A 9,024-nucleotide genomic window follows, 5' to 3' on the forward strand; every position below is an offset into this window, starting at 1 on the left:
AGAATGATACACTGCAAGTAAGATGTCAGATCTCATGAAAGTAAATTCAGTATGTTTAAACGCACGTCTGTATTACCTTTACATTTCACTAAGTTTCTATTACTATTTTCTTTTTCTAAAAGTATTTGAAAAGCTTTGAGGCTTTTATTGCAGGTCACTGCCCTGTAAAACAATGTTTTTGCATGAAATCATACCCAAATATACATAAATCATGTTTCCTCTGTTCATTTTTATCTCTAGGGGTGGACTTGGCAGTGTTAGGCTAACAGCTGGACTCAATGATCGTAAAAGTATTTTTAAATCAAAATTATTCTATGAATTCTGTGATGCAGCAGTTGCTCAGAATTACAGATTAGTCAGCCATACAGCTGACATCATTATGCATATTACAGTATAATGTACAGAAAAGCAACCTTACTTAAAATAGCAATTTGTCTACTTAATTTCTTTAATAAATTAGCTCTACTTTTGGAACATTTTGTATTAATGTAAAATATTTTACATAAGAAAAAGCACTACAGTAGACAGAAACTTTCATTTACATGAAATGCATAGGTAACAGGAATTTTTTTCTTAGAAAACTTTTAGGCTGGCTGGTTTCCAAACCCCCACCCAGCTTGTCTCTCGCTTCCTCTCCTCAGCAGGACATGGGTAGGAAAAAAGCTTTGACAAGTCAAAGTAATGACAGAGAGATCTTTTACCAGTTGCTGTGACAAGGATAACAAACTGAACTTGGGAGAATTAATTTAACTTATTATAAACTAGAACTTGAGTCAGGTGAAAAGAATCAAAACCAAAAACTATAATACCTCTCTCTCACCCCCTACTTCTTCACAGGCTCAGCTTCACTCTTTTTCATTCCCAGCTTCTCCATCTTCTCTCCTCCAAGCAGCCCAGGGGGATGGGAAATGGAGATTGTGGCCAGTTCATAGCACTTCTGCTCTGTTGATCCTTCCTTCTTACACTTTTCCCCTGCTTCAGCAGGTACTTTCCACAGACAGCAGCACCTTAGGAAATATCCTCCTGGTCTGACATGTGAAGTACTCCAGAGACTGCAGTGTGGGTACCTGCTCCAGGGTCTGAAGCTCTTTCTCACCTGCTTCATCTGACTTTGGTACCTTCAGGGTTCTTTCTCAGATTTTTTTATTCATCCCGCACAGTGATGGGCAGGGATTTGCTATCAGCAAATACAGACACTCAAGCTTGGTTGAGGGTACCAACTGAGACTTGCAGTGACTCTTTTGGAGCCAGCTACAGTTGTCTGTGTCCAGCACTGAGTAGCACCAGTCACTCCTCATAGACACCATCCCTGCAGCCCTCCCACCCCACCGCCAGCACCTTGGCAGTTAAACCCAATACAACTTCTCTGTTTTGTCTTATCCCCTTCTTCATATTTTGTGGTAAGGTATCAAAGTGAGTGTTGAATTATGAAAGATGTACACTCTACATTTCTCAACTCAGTGCAAAGCAAGTTTGTCTCTTCTGATAGCACATACAACATACAATTCTGACTTAGTATGAAAAATAGATAGGTTTGAAGAGCATACGAGTTTTCTCTTATTCAATTCTCAGTTCAGCATCAGTCATGGGTGATTTTTAAATTTTGAATAGGCAAACAATTGGTGTTTCATCTTCATCTGTAGTTTGTGTCTCAAAAGTTCTTCCTTGCAACATGTTAGAACCAGGAGGGAGAAAATGCTGTTGGAACTGGGAAAATTATATTGAGGGAGGAGAGAAATGGGAGGGACATATTAACTGAGGTCCACTGCTCACATTCTCTGTATCAGAAGAAATATTATATAAATGTTCTCAAGACATTTGTGCCTAAGACTGGAAAACACCAAATTTAAGTACAGCTCAATGCACTTTTGTGCATTGTTTTAAAAATGAATAGACTTCAACTACAGTAAAGGTTTAGTACTGCATCGCATAGAGAATGATGAGGAGGAATAAGAGTTCTCTTCTTTTTTACTTTGGACTTTGAATAAAAATATCAGTCAGATGGAGAAATTCTTAAACTGAACTCCAGAAATTCTACTTCTGTAAGAGAAGCATGTAAAATCAACAAAATACAGCAAAGAGGATAGAATTTTACCTTTTCTCAGTATCAGAAAGAAGAGCAAAACCAAATACATTAAGATAATATTTAAACATCAGTAGAAAGGAAACTATTAAATTACATTACTTACTTCTTTTTTAAGTATTAACTAGGATTATGACACTTTGATAATCATATATTACAGTGTTTAGACATTTGCAATAAGGATTAGATTTTTTATGTGTGTTTGTAATTTTAAATTATAATCTAAAAGTGCTCTGTTTTGATTGTAAAGGTTTTCCCAGATTTTGTCTTTTTTTTTTGTTCATAACTCTTTCTATATTACTGTTCCCTTAATTTTATACTCTTACCAATTTTTTGTTTAAAAAAATAAGAATAGAAAATATGATAAAGAAATATTTCTGAGAAATCAGGAATAAATATGGAATTGAGTTATGCATTAAAGTTAATCTTAAGTGCTACTTGTAGTTCAAATATGCAAAACATAGACAGTATAACCAGTTTAAAGAATTCATCATCATGGATTTGAGTACTTCCATGCAATGCAGATTGGATATTGTAGTTGTAAAGTCCCATTGTATTTCTTTTGCTTTCAAAAGCCATTTTACGTTTAATTTCTGTTTCTCAAACAGTCATTTCACCTCTGACATTTCAAGAAAGTACATGAAAGCAAGATTTTGCAATAGCCTCTATTGTCTTGAAGGTCAACATTTTCTTTGAGCAGTGAAAGTGATCATTACAGTCTTTACTGCGCCTAAAGAATTCTTTGATTTTGTTCAACATTGCCATTTTCCAGCCACTCACATCAGAAGAGTACATAAGGTTCTGCCATTCTAGACAGTTCCTCTGCATCAGCAACAGGTAATTTTACAGCTGCCATATATGAGATCATCAATTCAGTCTGTGTAGCTAAGATAGTAATTGTTTGCTACCTTTACCTTTAATTGTTTGCTATCTTTACCTTTAATTGTTTGCATTCCCAGGTTCACAAAATCTATTTAATCAGACACAGATATATATTTATTCTAGAAGTATTTCTATGAGACACTATATTTTCTGATCTTTGATTCACAGCACTGTGCTCTGGTCACTCCCTCATAGTCTCTCTGTTAGCTTGTCCTCTTTACCTTTCCGGTTTTGCCAGGTCTGAAGGTTAGGTCTGCTGTGATTGTTTATGAGATGCAGAATCTAAGATGCTTTTTTTATCTTCCTGCATATACATAAATATCTACATGTTCAACTGTCTTCAGAATTACAATGCTGCAGACTTGCCCTCAATTATGTTTAAAATTTAGTCACTAGACTTTCCAGAATTGATTAAGTTTGACATTATAAAATCATACAATACTGAATAATCACAGTTAAATTGTGACTAACAAATTACTATAAATTTTGTGTATTAAAATAATTCAGATAAATAGAAATATGGATAATAAGGTAATGACAGAATGATTCATTCTAAATTGTCATATAGGTAAAACTCATTTAAAGAAAAAAATATGACACCCTTATAGCTTAAAGTAGCATAGTTTTCCCACTAAAATCTGAGAACTATGAACACTGTTTATACCATTTAAAAGATATATTTGTTAATTATTTTTTTACTTAATTTATTTTTCGCAAGTTTTTGTTAACAATAGGGAACCAATGATTATACAAAGCAGTGTATATATTTAATTCTATAAATGCAGTGTTGAAATGCATCATTGCCATGATAACAATAAGTGAGACATCTGTAGGGCTTAAAGATGCAGAATATTACATTGAAGTTGGAAAAGAAGTGGAAAGATGTGCAATGATTTAATTCAGAGTGAATATTTTCATATTCAGATTAATATACCTGGTTGTAAAACACTGTCATGGCTATAAATATGAAGAATTAAAGTACTGGTGTTCATTTTTTTACAGCATACAGAGCCATGGATCAATACCTATCTATTTATAGTCATTTGTATAGTTTTCCAATTCGACCTAAAAATATAACTTAATCTAAAATAGTATTGTATACTATATTTAGATATGCTATCCTATACAGATCTTATTGCTATATATAGTTGAATATTTATAAGCTGAGAGAAAGAAAATAAAATCTTACAATTCAACATGTGTATTTGTGCTGTTAAAATTACAAAATCTCTTACAGACCTGTATAAAGAAAGCAAAGATTTTTTTTTTCTTTTCCCTACTTAAAAAGCAGAGTTTATATTTTTTCTATTTCTAATGAAATTCTCAAAAAGTTTTACTGTATGTATTTTTTATGATATTGAATCCAAGTTTATTTTTCATCAATTTGTTTGAAGCAAATATGAAATAACTAAGTGTGAGAATAGCACAAAAATCTTTGAAGTGTATGTGATGTGATTTACAGGTGATCTTTTTTCTAGACACAGTACTGAATGCAGTAGGGAATTTGAAATTTTTTCTCTTTATCCATTTGATAGTATACATCACAGAGAAGTCAATTAGAAAAACAGGCTAGTGGTCTAACCAGTATGCAAATTGTCAAAAAGTGATTTGGTTGCTTAAACTGTAAATTGCATTGACCAGAATATTTATAAATCCTGTACATGTATTAAAGAAGTTGAATTTTTGTCTGTTTTCATTTGGGAAAATGAACTCAATAGGAGAAATAAAGATTGAATTTGTCCTCATTCAAGATGAATAATTAGCAAATTCCAATAAGTATTAAACAAATTAAAATTCACATTGAAACTAAAATCTAACGAATCAAATGCAGGAGTCCACTAAATTAATCCTGTAATTGGACTATGTATCATTATACAGAAGGAATCCTATTATAAAACTTATTAGGAATGGTTCAGAGAGATTAGACCCGATAAATTAAAAGTTGTCATACTACTACTTCTGAGGTTGATATCCTAAAAAAGATATTGCAGTTGAAGACCACCCTAGATGCACTGAAATATAAATTATCTTACACAAGACAGCAAAATAGATAAGTTTAAAACTATAACTTACACCAAACATGGAGATGTAATACAATTTATGTATAGAAACTGCTTAAATGTAACCCTGGGTATTGAAATTCTGTATTAATTTATGTATAACTTTCAGACTAACTTTTAGAGGAATTTTAAATAGTTGTTATACATAAGGCTCTCTAAAATAGTCTTCTGACTGCACAGTGTAAATAATATTTGAGATGTTTGACAGTGTGGTGAATAATGTCTATGTGAACAAGTAAACCTATTACAATTTATAGTAAAATTTAGCTAACTACAAGGGCAATAAAAATCTAGTTCAGTTATGCATATAAATTAGATGTTTTGCATCTCCAATTTATTAAATTGCAATATTTTAATTACTTGTACAATAAATTGCATAATTATATAATGAGAACCAGGAGTAATTATGTTAATTGTTGCTTGCCATTGTATATCAAAAAGGAGAAAGTGTTTTCTTGACAAAGCCATTTTACAGAAGTGTTATTTTGCATGGAGGTGCTAGAAAAGATCCATAATTAAAGTGGTGTCAAGATTTATATTTATAAGGATTTATTTAGCTATGACCACATTCAACAATTCTTTCTATTGTTTGAAGTGGTTTTTGGAGTGGATTCCAAATAAGATTAGGACTTCTTAAAATTCTTAACAATTAATTAGACTGTTCCCTCTTCTCCTCTGCTTTTTGTTCTTTCTCAAAAAATTCAGGTCCATCAAATCACCAAAAAAAAAAAAAAATTAGGAAATGGGTAGCCATTTTAATGTATAGTGTCAGAAGTGAAAGCACATTAAGGAAACCTAGGCAGTTCTAGTTAGAAGTTGCTTATCATTGTGTAATACCTTAGCATTCAATCAGAAAAAGTCTTATGTTTATAATTAAGTCAGGTGTTTGTAGTTTTTACATATTCCATGTTTCATTAGGGAAATAGCTGCAAAATCCTAAATGCCATCTATCCAATATTGAGACTTTTAAAACTTGTGTTTCGTATTACCATTGTCTTTGCTTTCAGGAAAATGAGAGATTACTTTATGAAGTTTTTTAAGGCAGAGTCCCTTCTGGGCCTTACACAGATTCTTTGGCTGGAGAAGCAGTAAAATTAGGACAGTCTTTTAAGGTAAGTCTTTTATTTCAAGCACTTCCTGGTGAAACCTAGTGAACATGTCACAAGTGGATAAATATCTAATCATGGAACTGAACAGACCCTAGATATAGAACAAAGTAAGTGCATTTCACTTGTGGAGCTGGGTGAAGTTTATTCATTCAAACCTACCCAGCCCTTCAAGTACCAAGGTCAGGAGAAAAGTTGTACACAGAAATTTTTTTCCTGACTAGAAGTATAATGAGGAAAATTCAGAACACAATAAGAGAAGACTTGACTGATTTTCTTCTGATAACACCCCCACCCCCTTCCAAATCCTGTTTTGCTGAAGTTTGCAATTGCCTAGCTAGTGGAGAAATTACCCTATATGATTTACAATTGTTGATGTAAAGCACCAGTGCAAGTATAGGGACCTAGCTGCAAACTTCTCTTCATCTCTAGGTGTTGGTGCTTCAGCTGAGACATGGAAAACACTGTTTTACAAAGGATTTTTGGAAGTTTTACACTAGAGATGCCGATTTACGCAAATGTCTTTCAATAGGAATGATTACCATCATGATGCCCATTGTAACTTTATAAGAAAGGACATTCTAACATAGACTCAGAGAGTCATTTAGATTGGAAAAGATGTAACCATTCTGCAATAGATCTGGTAAAATGGAATATAATTGATAAAGATTACCAGACGTCAGCTAAAAAAGCCATATTGAATTTTCTTAAGGTGTTTTTGGCCTTTTTTGTCCCTGTGGTGGATTCCACTGACCTGTGTTACTTATAAGCTGGTTTTAGGTTGTCTTCATAATATTGTTAAAGGTTTCATTCTGATAGCTATCTTTTTTTTTTTTTTTTAAGTAAGTTTCCTAATTTTTGTCCCTTGAGAATTGAATTTTAAAATCACATGTTGCTGGAAGTCTGTGAAGATCTATTTCTCTCTAGTGGTCCCTTGCTAGCAATGGTAAAATGTTTAACATCTCGTACTCAGAAAGACATCTCTGTTCCTGAGTGCAAAGTGTTTTGTTTCTATGTTTAATATATTGGCTTAAGCAGTAGCTACTTCAAATCCACTGAAATATGCCAGTAAAAGAAGTAATTATACATAAAAGTATATGTGTGAGCTCAGAGAAACTAGAATCTCAGTGGGCTTAGTAACATATATTCCAAAGGCTTTGTATTCAAAATTCTCATAAAGCATATATGTAAAAGTAAAGAAGTTTTAAGGACTGCAAGAGAGAGAGATAAGGGAATTACTATTAATGCATGTTCACAGAAGCAAAAATCCTTCATATGGAGTTTGAGAGAAAATCAGATTTCTTCACCTCGGAAAGTTTTGTCAGTATAGTGGTGTTTCTGGAAGGATGTTTTTGGTTTTTTTCTTTTCCAAAAGGAGTTTGCAGAAGCAAAGGTCAAGTATCCCTGGCTAATACACATTCTTGATATATATTATATCATATTATGTAAAACACATGCCATATTCCTTTATCTGTTTGGTCTAACTTAAGAAAAACAAATCACTACAGCAGCCAGAAGTAGTCATTAATGAAACCTAGCTAATTTTAGCAAGATTGTTTGGTGTTTGCCTTTTTTTTGTTTGTTTGTTTGTTTAAAGAATGAATATGAAATATTCGCCTAATTTTAATTGGGAAGGAGAATGCTACAGGTTACAAGATTGAAGGTTTTCAAAATTATTAAAAGCCATAAAAGTATAAATTATTTTAACAATAATTGCAAACCCCACTTCAATATGAAAAATAAAGTGTTCCTGGGTAGTCTGCTAGGAGATAGAGGAAATGATACTTTTAAGTCTGAGTTTGTACAGCTATCATAAAATTCACAGAGAAAACTAATCATAAAAAGGGAGGAAAATCCTAAATTAAGACATATTTCTCTGATAAGCTGTTCTCTGTTGAACATTTGTAGTAACAATCATTTAGTTTGAATAGATAGTCTGGTGTGAACTTTTTATCTGGTAAGATTTAGGGAATTTCTGTTGGGCAGAGACATGAAGTGTGACAATTCCTTATAGAAAATCAAAACCGAGTATGAGGACTTCATAATTTTAAATTATTTTCTAAGTTATATAATACAGCTTCCTATCACTCTAACATACAATTCTTAGTCTCTTAGCCCCACTTTTTGTTTAGATACGTGTGTTTGTCAAATTTTATTAATTTATGTGAGAATTTTCTGTAAGATACTGCTTATAATATTCAAGTTTATGTTATTTTTATGCGTTTTCTAGCTATATCATCTCAAAAGTAAAGCAATATGTGGACTCTGTAACAGACATAATTTATGCATATAATCTGAAGTTAAGCATTTTAACTGATTTTGAAAATATTCTGGTAGCTATCAGTTGTTATTTTAAGTATTTCTCCATGCTGCATAATTTGATAGTATCAGGCATAGCTCTCTTGCTGTCTTCTCCTATTCTGCCAGGACCAGAGCAGTGATAGTCTGCCACTCACTATAGGACACAAGAAAGCACGATGCGAGTCACTGCTATTGTAAAGGCAAAAAAGGGAAGTTTATTTTCTGACTCCAGCATTTATAGTTTTCCAAAGGTGACAGTGGATTGGAGGGTGAAAGTGCCAGCTCTCCAACGACACTGGGCAAACTACCAGTTCATAAAATTTCTCCGCTTCTATGAAGGAATGCAAAAACAATATGTTATTTACAGAAAGTGTGTGAGAAAGTTTACTACAAGAATGTAAACTCAGAAGGCTCTAGAAAATCTTAAAAAATCAGAGCGACAATTGTCCATCAGTACTTGACACTGGTGAGGCCACACCACAAGTACTGTGCTCAGATCTCATTCCTCACGACAGGAAAGACACAGAGGTGATAGAGCGTGTCCAAAGGAAAACAGAATTGGAGGAGAGAGTCTTTCTGTGAGGAGCAGCTG

The sequence above is a fragment of the Taeniopygia guttata genome, chromosome Z (assembly GCF_048771995.1).
Source record: "Taeniopygia guttata chromosome Z, bTaeGut7.mat, whole genome shotgun sequence".
Taxonomy (NCBI): Eukaryota; Metazoa; Chordata; class Aves; order Passeriformes; family Estrildidae; genus Taeniopygia; species Taeniopygia guttata.